Raw genomic sequence first — 12,332 nt, forward strand, 5'->3', positions numbered from 1 at the left:
TCAGGTCCCAGCAGAAAACGGTCTTGGACTTGGTTGAGGGGGTTATGTCTTTGAAACTCCAGAAGACCAAGAAGGATAAGTGGATAACACCCGTGGATAACGTGGTGTTGGAATTGGAGCAGTTCATGGGGAAGAAGAACGTGTTCATCACCGGTCTGCTCGTTAAAACTCGCTCGTACTCTTATAGCGGAGTTTTACGAGCCCACAGATGATCATTTATGGAATTCCATCGAGCAACAGGTGGCTTCTTTTCTATTAGCCAGAGAAATAGAGGTTGACAGTAGAGCCCTGTCATCCTCTTGGACGGAACAGCAGTAACATACCAGCTATCTATCACTATGAGGTTTATCAGCAGAAAATGGAAACTTGTTAATGTAAGGGAAGAAGTTGAGAGGTTCAGATGTTTCATGAACCGCTGGTCCTTTTTGTCTGTGTTCCATTTGGTCAGAACTCGGACAAAATGAACATCGCTAGGAAAGCTTGATTCCTGAAGAAACAAGAAGATCCAGGCTTCATGGACTGGAGGAGGCAAAGGGTTTTAGTCAGAGACATGAAGGAGCTGGAGAGATTTAACTGATTACTAGCCCTACTGGAGGTGAAATAGTATGAACTCTTTACTGTCTGAATGACTTTTCACACTAATAATTATTCATCAGCAGCACTGATAATCTTTTACGATGGTGAACTATGATGAAATAGAATTGAAATTACTTAAGACAGACATCGTACAAATGTCAGGAAAGAGGATGAAATTGATCTGGTTAACAACTTCAATTATCACACATCAACAACTGCCACTATTACTCAGAGGATCAGTACAATGTGACATTTTAACCCTAACTTCAACAAAATCAAGTATCTGACCCAGATCAAACATTTAGTGTTACTGCCATCTCTGAAATGTGGATATGTACCAAAAAGAGAGCTGACTTTGATCTAGACAGATATAGTTGAACTGTATAAATCGAGATGAGAAGGCTGGTGGAGGGGCAGCCATGTAGAATGGTGGAAAAAATGAGTGATGAATGATACTGTATAATGGATAACAGTAGAACTTTACATGGAAAAGAAAAAAATCTAATTATAAGTTATATAAGGAGAGAGATTAATTAAATTTAATTAGTAATGCAGCTTTAACTTAAAAGGTAGAATTTGTTTGTGGGGATTTTAATATTGATTTGCTAAACCCAAATAATCACAAACCCTTAGAGAAAGAAGCTCAGTCATCCAGGAGGGACTCAGAGTAGAGCCGCTGCTCCTCCACATCGAGAGGAGCCAGTTGAGGCTCGGCCATCTGGTCAGGATGCCTCCTGGACGCCTCCCTGGTGAGATGTTTGGGGCGCGTCCCACCGGGAGGAAGCGCCGGGGAAGACCCAGGACATGCTGGAGGGACTATGTCTCCCGGCTGGCCTGGGAACGCCTCTGGATTCCCCCGGAGGAGCTGGAGGAAGTGGCTGGGGAGAGGGAAGTCTGGACCTCCCCAAACGACCCGACCCCGGATAAGTGGAAGAAAATGGATGGATGGATGGATGGACAGTTCTTTTTTAGTATAAATCCAACTGTTATGTGTAGGCTGTGAGATTTTAGATGATTGGTTAAAAACAAAAACTGCTTCATGAAGACCAAAAAACAACAACAGACAGGTTGTTGTCTTAACCCTTTTCAGGTAGAAGAAAAGCTATGGACAAGTTCAGAACAAGGAAGATCATTAAACAATATTGAAAGTTTTGAGCGTCTCACTTAGCATTAATCAGTGGAGCAGTGAAGAGGTCATTCTTGAGAAGTTGCAAAAATCCACAGCTCAGATGGATACTTTGACACCCATACTGTAGTACATGGTGGTGGCTGCACAGTGATGAAAACTGCTGGGAAGATAGATGACACTACGACAGGAAAATACTGGAAGAAAGATTGGAACAGTTGTTTAAGGACACTGACGTTAAAGTTACAACCAGTTGCAAAAATGCTTTACATCGAACAACATGTTGCAACAAAAGGTGTTTCTGCATTGTATTGACTCAGTGGGTATTAATTTTACCCACTGTCTGCTAAGGACCTTGAAGTGCTCGCAAATCACTGAAATCTTTAAATACTTGAGATGCCTTTAAAAACTAACTTCTAATTTTAATTGCACAACCAGCAAATGCACCATAATGTAAAATACAGCAACAAAACTTAGTTGCGTTTAGGAGAGGAAAACAACGTTGATCAGGTTATTGTTGTGTTTATATGGAAGAGCAGAGTGGCCGAAGTCGAGGCAAATTCTGCCCAAGTGACTTTTATGTTTGCTATACAATCTGTGTCATCTTACTTTATTTGAAAACTTGTTCACACATCTGGTTGAACTTTCTGTTACATTATCAATACAAAATTCCAATATATTTGCTTGAAAATATTATTTTTTGTTTGTTTTCCAAAAACATTCTAATATTACGTGGCCCTCTAGGGGACATGAGGATTTTTTTTTCTTTTGCGTTCCCTGGCAATACCGTACTGATCAGTTATGCTGCATAACTGAATACTGCAAGCCTTTTTTTACAGTGGCTGCTGTACTTTCTTCTTTAATACAAGGTTATGTGAGGTTTTTCCTTAAATATTAATACCTCTTTGTGAAATATCTATTGCTGGGTAATCAGTCGTCTTACAGTTTTGATTGTGTCTCTGTAGTCTGAATGGTTTAAAGGGCCATTTTCATGTTTAGTTCCATCTCAACCTTAACAGACAAAAACATGCAGTGAATAAATCGATTTTAATGAGTTTTTTGCACCAAAGACTTCATAATAATAAACACATTTTTTATTATAAGACACAGCAAACTAATGGTGGTATTTATTTTCTGCATGTTTAAGATGGAACAGCACTGAAAAGCAGCTCGTCAAACCATTCAAACTGCGAACACAACAGAGACACAATTAAAACTGTCAGATGACTTTCCTACGATAATAACTCAGAAATAGTCCAAATTAGAATGTTTGTTTATTTCTTTTCTATTTACGGAACGCTTCTGTTTATATCTTAGGCTTGTGGCGCTTTTCTATCGTAAAGAAAAAGATATAAAACTTCAGATATTTCACAAAGAGGTATTAACATTCATGGAAAAACCTCACATAAAATAGAAAGTACGGCAGCCACCGTAAGAAAGGCTGACAGTATTCAGTTATGCCACATAAACTGATCAGTACAGTATTGCCAGGGAACGCAAAAGAAAAAATTTCCCATGGGACATTGGGAATTTAGATTAGATTAACTAAATGTAAATGACTACTTCTTTTACATGATCTTTGTTTCTACTTTCCTGGTTTAATACAAATCATTTCAAACCTAAATCTGTCAATGGCGTCTATAACTACGGTTTTGACAGTAAACCCGACATTTATTAAGATTATGATAGACACAGGTGAGGTCTTCACACCTTCAGGTGTCTGAAGGTAACTGATGATGTAATGGGCATAATTTATCAAAGTAAGGGTGGTGGGTGGTAATCCATATAGATGTTTTCTAGCAATGTAGTTTTCATTCCAATTTGCCATGTGTTTATCACATCATCTCTCAATGAAGTTCACTGGAGTTTTTGATGCAAATGTACAGAATAAAAAGCTACGTGCATTTCTACACTGGAAACTCCAGTGTTGTTCCTGTAGACTGACAAAGGTTATCAATTCCTCCAGTACCACAGATATCACTGTCATAATTGAAACATTTGGGTACCACTGGTAGCAGTAAAGTTTTAACAAGCTAATAAGCAGAAGACCTCGCCTGCTGCCAGGGTTTGAAGATTATGAAGAAGTATTTAAAATGAAAACATGGAGTCAAAAACGACCACATACCCCAATTGATAAAATAGCACATTTCTGCCCTGGATCTATTAAGTTTGAAATGTATTTCAATGAATTTATTTTATGAGAAAATAATTTTATTCATCTAATTTCCCATTTTTCACTTTTTGAGACATTAATTTCAGTGTTGTGGAAGTTAGATCTGTTGCATGGATTTTTTGCTTGTTCAGATTTTTTTCTGTGCATGTTTACATGTATATGATAAAGAAATGCTTATTAAACATATGAATTGTACATTAACCCATTCAGACACTGAATATAAATCAAACCAGAATGAGAGCAATTAGGTAAACCAGTAGACCGTTAATGGAAGTTGGAACTTGAAGCTGGGAATGACGTCATGTCCGAGTTCCAGTTAGCATAGTCAAAATGGGGATCCCCGATTAGCCATTGTTCATAAAGAAATGACTTTCCGCATGCACACCAACATCTTTTAATTTGTTCATATGAGAGTTGAAGCTGTTACATGTAACATTGACTCTTGCAAGAGTTTCTCACAATATTTAAATGTTCCCACCACAACTATTATTCATGGAGCTGCCTTATTGGATCTCGAAGTCGGAGTTTGAAAAATTCCCTCACTTTTAGCGTGAGACTGTCTGAATTTGGAGGAATGTTACAATTTAATTTTCTGGCTCAGAAAACAGAATTTTTCTATTCATACTACAAATGCAACACAATATTATTGTCAAAACAAGCAACTTGTTGGACTCAAAAAGTTGGGGCCAAAAGTCAAAAAGTTTAAGAACCAACTGTGTTAAAAATGAACAGTTTGGGTTATTTAAGTGTTTATTTATTAAAGTATAAAACTTTGTCTAACATGTTATTCATTATATATGAACTACATTTATAATATTCGAATTATTAGAACCAATATGTGATTATCTAATTATTGGCGTAACTCGCTACAGGGAATGACTTAAAGAAGCGACAGCGTGACGTCACGTCTTGATGGAAATGAGTGCCAGTGAAGCCACGCCCTGCCCCGGTGACGTCAGACGAAGCTCGGCAGTTTTCCTCTTGAAGCCTCCGGGCTGAAGCGGCGGAGACTCGCATCCAACGCGACCAGGAGCGACTGGAGGATCGAGACGCGCGGCTGTTTGCGTCGAAATCAAACCCAGAATTCCTGGCAGGCAGGTAAGATTTCAGCCTGTGGAATTTCTCATCTTCCTCCATGTTTGTTGGAGCAGAATGTTCGGCAACTTTTCACTGCATCGCGAGAAGGGAAGGAAACGGAGCGAACCCATATTTCTTGGCTTTCTCCAATCTTTTTAAAGCCTCGTTCTGCTCGCACTTTCACACAGAAAGAAGCTCGACGTGGCGCGTTTTCCTCGCTGGATCCTCTCTGGATCGTAACGCTGGAAAACTACAGTTTTACTCGAAAGCAATGATTCTTTAATCCATCCTGAATTTCCAATGCGCCTCTGAAGCATTTGCGATAAGCAGCAATAAACAGAAGTAGGTGTCACAACCTGATGGTGTCTCTGGATACTAAAGGTCTGTGGGGGGGTGCAAGGTTACCATGGCATCTAGAGAAACACAAGACTAATTTAAATTGATTCTACGTCACCACCATCATCATCACCATCATCATCATCATATCCGCTGTTCTTTGCAGCATCTACAACCCACAAAAAGCTCCTGATAATCTTCTGCATCTTTGTAGGATTTAGTCCAACATGTGGATCTCCTGGAGTGATTTTGGTTTTACATTCTTGGATGCAAAATAATAGTTTTTTACTTTGTATATTTTTTTCCTCAGCAAACAAAATTCTTCTTTACATTAAAATGCCAGTTGCTTTAAGATTAAGAAAGTAATTAAGAATCACAACAATAACTTAAATTCTTGAACACTTCAGAAAACCTCTAAAAACGCATAAAACTGCCCATTTGAAACAAGTTCATGTCGAATGTCTTCAGCTCTTAATTGGCACCAGAAAGGAAAATAAATGGCAGGTTTGGATTGGCTCTTTTTGAAATATCAGTGAACACATTTTCCAGCTGCATTTTCTTTAAAATATTTGAAAAACACTCCAGTAAAAATCTAGAAATAGGAAACTTTCTGAATTGTGAGTAGACAGGAGTCTACCAAAAGTATATTTGGTAAAAAAAAAAACAACAAAACAAACAATAATTAGTTTTTTCATTAATACTAGATGACCACAAATGAATTGCCTAGAGACTTGAATTGACTAGTTAATCCTTGATTAGCCTTGATTGGTGATTGACAGATCAAATATTGACCACTCAGAATTATTTTATTATTTATTGAAACTGACCATTTTTGTCTACAACTGACAGCATATAATTTGATGCATTTTTCTAGTAATATTTTAATAACTGAAACACTGTGCAACCTTACACTAAGTTATACTGTTACTGCAAAATCAGCATTCATAATATGGCAAGGGACTGTTTAGAATAAAGTCATTGTTGACTGTTATAATCTTGGTGTTCACTTGCTGCAAGCCATTTTAATATTACATGCAAATAAGGAAACAAAAGATACTTCTTGTGTTTGGCTGTGAGATCTGCAGTGCAGCTTTTTTTCTCTCATGCTTTCAACCTCCTGCTCAAAAAACATCTTTGTCCAATCTTATATTTTCACCTTCCTAAAATAATGGCCAGACTGATTTTGGCAAAAAGTAATAATGTGGATATAAATCCATAATAAGACTGTTGTTTGAATATAAAAGAAAACTTTCCTGATAAAAAAAAAAACCTCAACACCAAAATATATAAGCTGTGCACATTCCCTTTTGATCAGTTGTCCCACATCCGCAACCCCCCACTTCCTGTTTGCATGGCTTTACAAACAAGCCATGCAAACAGATATTCCTTTTTCCCTAAATCTGATACGGGACACATGTAACTCTTAATTACACTGATTTATTTAAATGTTCAAAATTTAGCAGATATGCAGCGAACCAGATTCTGTAGCTATTGCCAGCTTCTTCTCTGTGTTCTGAGTGGTCATCTTTTCCTGGTGCCTAAAATAATCTGGATTCTGACTGACAAAACGGGCAGAAAATGTTTGTCCTGTTTCATATCCATACACTTATGTCTATTATAGTGGACATTTTGTTGAATCTTATTTTTTTATTCCTACTTGTACCATACCATACCAACTTTATTTATAAAGCACTTTAAAACAACCACAGCTGATACAAAGTGCTGCACATAAAATAGATAAAAACAAATAAAAACTCTTACAGTTTAAAACAAACAATGTGAAACTAGATCTCGCTGGAGTTGAAAGCCAAGTAAAATAAATGGGTTTTAAGACGAGCTTTAAAAGTGGACAGAGAAGGAGCCTCTGACCTGCAAAGGAAGGTCATTCCATAGCTTAGGACCCACGACAGAGAAAGCTCTGTCCCCTCTGAGCTTCCTTCTAGATCTCGGTCCCTCCAAGAGCAACTGTAGTTACAGTACTACAGTAGTCTTTAGAGCAGAGGTCACCAACATGGGGGCCGCGGGCATCCGGTCGCCCGCTGGGACCTTGTCAGTCGCCCGCGGAGCTACTTCTAAAAATAGCCATTATCATCAGGGAGCACGACCAAAACATGATTTAATTAAATGTTTTTACATTGAAGTAATAAAGTTTGTTTATATTTAGAGTTCAAAAGAGCGAAATGATAAAAACAAATAAGTTGCTTTATGTATAAAATTCTTTCCTGCTGTTAAAGTTCAGAACTGCGCAGGCGCCTGCAGGAAACTATCGGAGGGCAGCAGCGCCTGCAGCTGCACTCTGTGTACCTTGACATTTTCCTTTAAGTAAAGAAAGAAAAGAATAACTTCTGGAATTTTATTATTTAACCCTATTTACTATTAAAATTGTGAAGAATAAATAAATAAATTGTGCCAAAACATCTTATTCGTAGAGCACATCTGCCTGAGTCTCTGAGGGTGAGCACCCAAAGCCCAAATCTTTTTGTTAGATTTACTTTTTGTTTATTTGGCAGCTTGGTGCTTTTTCTGTAAATTAATGACAAGAGTTTGAACCTCCCACAGTTCTAAGAGGTTGTTTGGATCCAGGTGGAGCTTTTTACCGTGTTCGGTTCTGGCGGGTCGTCAGTTCATGAGCTTTGATGTTTCCCGAACTAGAGAGCTGATGGGTCACCTGACGGCTGATACCTGCTGCTAGGACTGTGGGTTAAGCCATTTAATCTAGTCAAAGTAGAGTAGAAATAAAGCAAACAGCTTCACCGTCTCGTTCTCTGGACGTCTAACACCACCTTCACCTGGGAACCAACACCTTCACCTGGGAATCAACACCTTCACCTGGGAACCAACACCTTCACCTGGGAACCAACACCTTCACCTGGGAACCAACACCTTCACCTGGGAACCAGCACCTTCACCTGGGAACCAACACCTTCACCTGGGAACCAACACCTGATCCTGGGAACCAACACCTTCACCTGGGAACCAACACCTTCACCTGGGAATCAACACCTTCACCTGGGAACCAACACCTTCACCTGGGAACCAACACCTGATCCTGGGAATCAACACCTTCACCTGGGAACCAACACCTTCACCTGGGAATCAACACCTTCACCTGGGAATCAACACCTTCACCTGGGAACCAACACCTGATCCTGGGAATCAACACCTTCACCTGGGAACCAACACCTTCACCTGGGAATCAACACCTTCACCTGGGAATCAACACCTTCACCTGGGAACCAACACCTTCACCTGGGAACCAACACCTGATCCTGGGAACCAACACCTTCACCTGGGAACCAACACCTTCACCTGGGAATCAACACCTTCACCTGGGAACCAACACCTTCACCTGGGAACCAACACCTTCACCTGGGAATCAACACCTTCACCTGGGAATCAACACCTTCACCTGGGAACCAACACCTGATCCTGGGAATCAACACCTTCACCTGGGAACCAACACCTTCACCTGGGAATCAACACCTTCACCTGGGAATCAACACCTTCACCTGGGAACCAACACCTGATCCTGGGAACCAACACCTTCACCTGGGAATCAACACCTTCACCTGGGAATCAACACCTTCACCTGGGAATCAACACCTTCACCTGGGAACCAACACCTGATCCTGGGAACCAACACCTTCACCTGGGAACCAACACCTTCACCTGGGAATCAACACCTTCACCTGGGAATCAACACCTTCACCTGGGAACCAACACCTTCACCTGGGAATCAACACCTGATCCTGGGAACCAACACCTGATCCTGGGAACCAACACCTTCACCTGGGAATCAACACCAACATTTTTCCATGTCTTTATTATTTAGCATCGTCTGGGAAAACAAATCCGCTGTTCTTGTGTTTTAGGTTTGTGTTGATTTTGTGCTCTTGCAGATCAGGTGCAGTGATAGTTTTGTGTTGGACCTTTATTTTTTCCACATCTGCTGGTGTCAGCCAGCGGGACCCGTCAGCTGTTCGGTTCGCGAAACCACAAAAAAAGTGAATAAACCGGCGACCCGCCAGAACCGCGCAGACTGTCGGAAGCTCAGGCTGAACGTAGAACAACGGGAGGTTCAAACCCAACTGGTTCATTTTTAGCTCACAGGAAAACGCAAAGCCATGAAATAAACAAAAGCAAACTGACCAATAAGACGGAAGCTTTGGCGTTCCCCACCTCACGCATCAGACTGACAGCTGTGTGTGTAAAATATCTTTTGACACAGAAGAAATGCACATAAAACAATTTATAAAGCACCATGGTAAATTATTACTGATAACTATTGTGAGTAGTCCTGACATTAATATGATCAGGCAGCATGATCATATATAAATATAGTTATAAAGACTGTATCAAACAAGTAGCCTTTCGTGTTACTGTGAAGTAGCTCCCAGTCTCAAAAGGTTGGTGACCCCTGCTTTAGAGGATATCCTGGGCTTTCCAGTGATGTGTCATGTGATAGGTTTGCGTAAAGTGAAGAGCCTTTTTTTCCTAAATAAAAATGGCCTACCTGCCAGCATCCACATTTTATGGAAAGAGGGTAGATGAGTTAAATATTTAACTTCTTTTGTTATTTTTGTTATAATTATTGATATTCTTGATGATAAAAAACCCTATAACAATATTTTGACTAGTGAAAACAATTGAATAATTTGTGTTTAGAAATAACAGACCTTTCATGAATATGAATTGTCATGGACATCAGCACCATTTCAGTGTATTTAATGACTCCACGTTGTTGTAGGAGGAAGAAGTGAAACAGGATTCTACAGGAGAATCAGATCTGGAGTTGTTTGGTAAAGATGAGGATAAGTATCAGCCTATGGTAGGGAACTTCATCAGATCCAGGACAATCTGATGAAGAGACAGATCCAAACGTATTACTCTTGTCAAAAACGCATTTGACGCTTCAAGTTTGACTCGTGTCCTTTTGGTGCGTTCAGACCAAAAGCATTTTGAGTGTCAGGTGTGTCTGGTTTACATTCACAGTCTATGTGGAACATCATAAAAAGAGTCCAAACGGTTCAAATCGTGGCATACTAAATGCTCGAAGTGCGCCTAAACCTGGAGGAGATCCATAGACTCGTACTAGTGTGCAGATCCCAGATCAAATTAGTCGTCTGTTTGATCAGTATTTGCTGATCAAACAGACTGTTATGTTTAATAAGCCCACAAAATACACAGAATAGATCAAACCAGATGAGAATATAAAATTGTGTTGTGTTAATCTATTTATTATAGAGGAGTAGATAACTTAACCTGTTGATGAAGTAGGGTGCAGAAGTTAATCAGACTGTAACAAGTGTAATGCACTGCATGCACATGCAGGCCTGTTCCGCTCAGGCAGCAGCAAAGATAGAATCCTGTCAATCACACTGTCACAACAAGTGACAAGATGGAGCTGGAAGACTAAGCAAAACCTAAAAATGGGAGGAGTTACAGTGATTACTTCCATGGTGGTTTAAAAAAAGGAATGAGTAAAATCAGAATTAAAATAATTACTTTGGGTTCAGGCTTATAATTAGGGTTAACTGGTTGTGTTGGATCAGGCTCGGACACAACGCCTCTGGGCTTGGGCTGGATTGGGTTAGACTTTTGTAGGCTTGATCTAAAGTCTAAGTATGACTGAGCAGGCAAGAACAAAATGTTAGGGGTGGTGCTTTGAAAGAAATCAAGCAGGCAGGGAGAGTCAGTAGAGATCTAGCAGCCTCTCATCACAAAGGCATTTCCTCCACAGTCTCTGAAGGAAGACTTGTCTTTTAGCAGAGACCCGGTCTGCTCTCACGGCTAATATGGAGCCACTTATTTGGTCATGGAGAGGTTGTTTTTATGCACTGGGCTGTTTTGCTGCTGAGGGTTCATTCCTATTATCCACTACGGTTTTCTCTGAAGATGTTCCTCTTGTTTAAGTATGCAGCGGTTCAAACTGAGCATAGAGTAGAGACAGGAAGGGGCCATACTGACTTCTGATGTGTGAGGAGAAATGTCATGAAAAGAAATTTAATGAGTGGCACACAACACTAAACTAATGTTGATTTATTGATATGCTCAGAAGGTGGTGAAACTTCATATAAAAACTGATTCCATGCACATAAAACAATTTACAAAGCACTATCTTTGCATAAATAGTATTATTGATGAGAAAAAAAAAGAGATTATCTTAATTTGAACTTATTCCAATTAAGAATCAGGTTCAGTGGTGCTGCTATGTTCAGTTGATAATCTAATCTAATGATCAAATCTAAATGATCCAAATTGGTCCAAGCATAATTTCCATCAAGCCAGTTGTGTTTCGATAATGCAAATTAGTTTCAAATGTCATTGAAAAAATCTGCAAACTGCATTAAGTCTTTGCTTCAATTTTCTTTCCTGATATCTTCTCCCTTTCTACAAGAAAACAAACATTTCCACCTAAATCAGAGACAGGAAGTGTCTCTGATTTAGGTTCAGAGGGAGGTGCGTGTCAAAAGACTGGATAATAGCACAAACAAAGACAAAGCAGTAGCAGGAATACATGCACTGAACTCCACAGAACTGAAAAAAGAAAATGGCTAAACTTTTTTCCCCTTTTGTAGCTACAGTCACTGGAACGTAACAGTTATGTAACAGTTGAAACTCGTCCAAAAATGTGGATAAAAAGTAATATAAAGTAATCTGTTTGCAACTTATGTGATCTGTGAAGATTAGATCATGTAATAAACATAGGTTATTGCAAGTCAGATTTTAAAAATGAGACTCAAACATAAGGAGAAAATTTGCGTTACATAGTGAAAGATTCGAGGAAACAGTGCGTCAATGAAAAGACTATGCAGTGGGCTGCGAGGTGCAGGACTTTAATTAATGTCTCTTAAGAAAAGTACGTCTAAGAGTAGCATCCGGAACGATACAGCAGCATGAATTATGTCTGAACATTTTTTGGTGAGGTTGCCATATTATTATTATTGACTATGCAGTTGCCATGCATCTATAACTCTGAGCAGCTGCAAATGATTAGTTATTGTCAAATTAGTTGTGACACTTTAAATGTTTCCACTATTGCAA

The sequence above is a fragment of the Poeciliopsis prolifica genome, unplaced genomic scaffold, assembly GCF_027474105.1.
Source record: "Poeciliopsis prolifica strain line A6 unplaced genomic scaffold, Auburn_PproV2 SCAFFOLD085, whole genome shotgun sequence".
Classification (NCBI taxonomy): domain Eukaryota; kingdom Metazoa; phylum Chordata; class Actinopteri; order Cyprinodontiformes; family Poeciliidae; genus Poeciliopsis; species Poeciliopsis prolifica.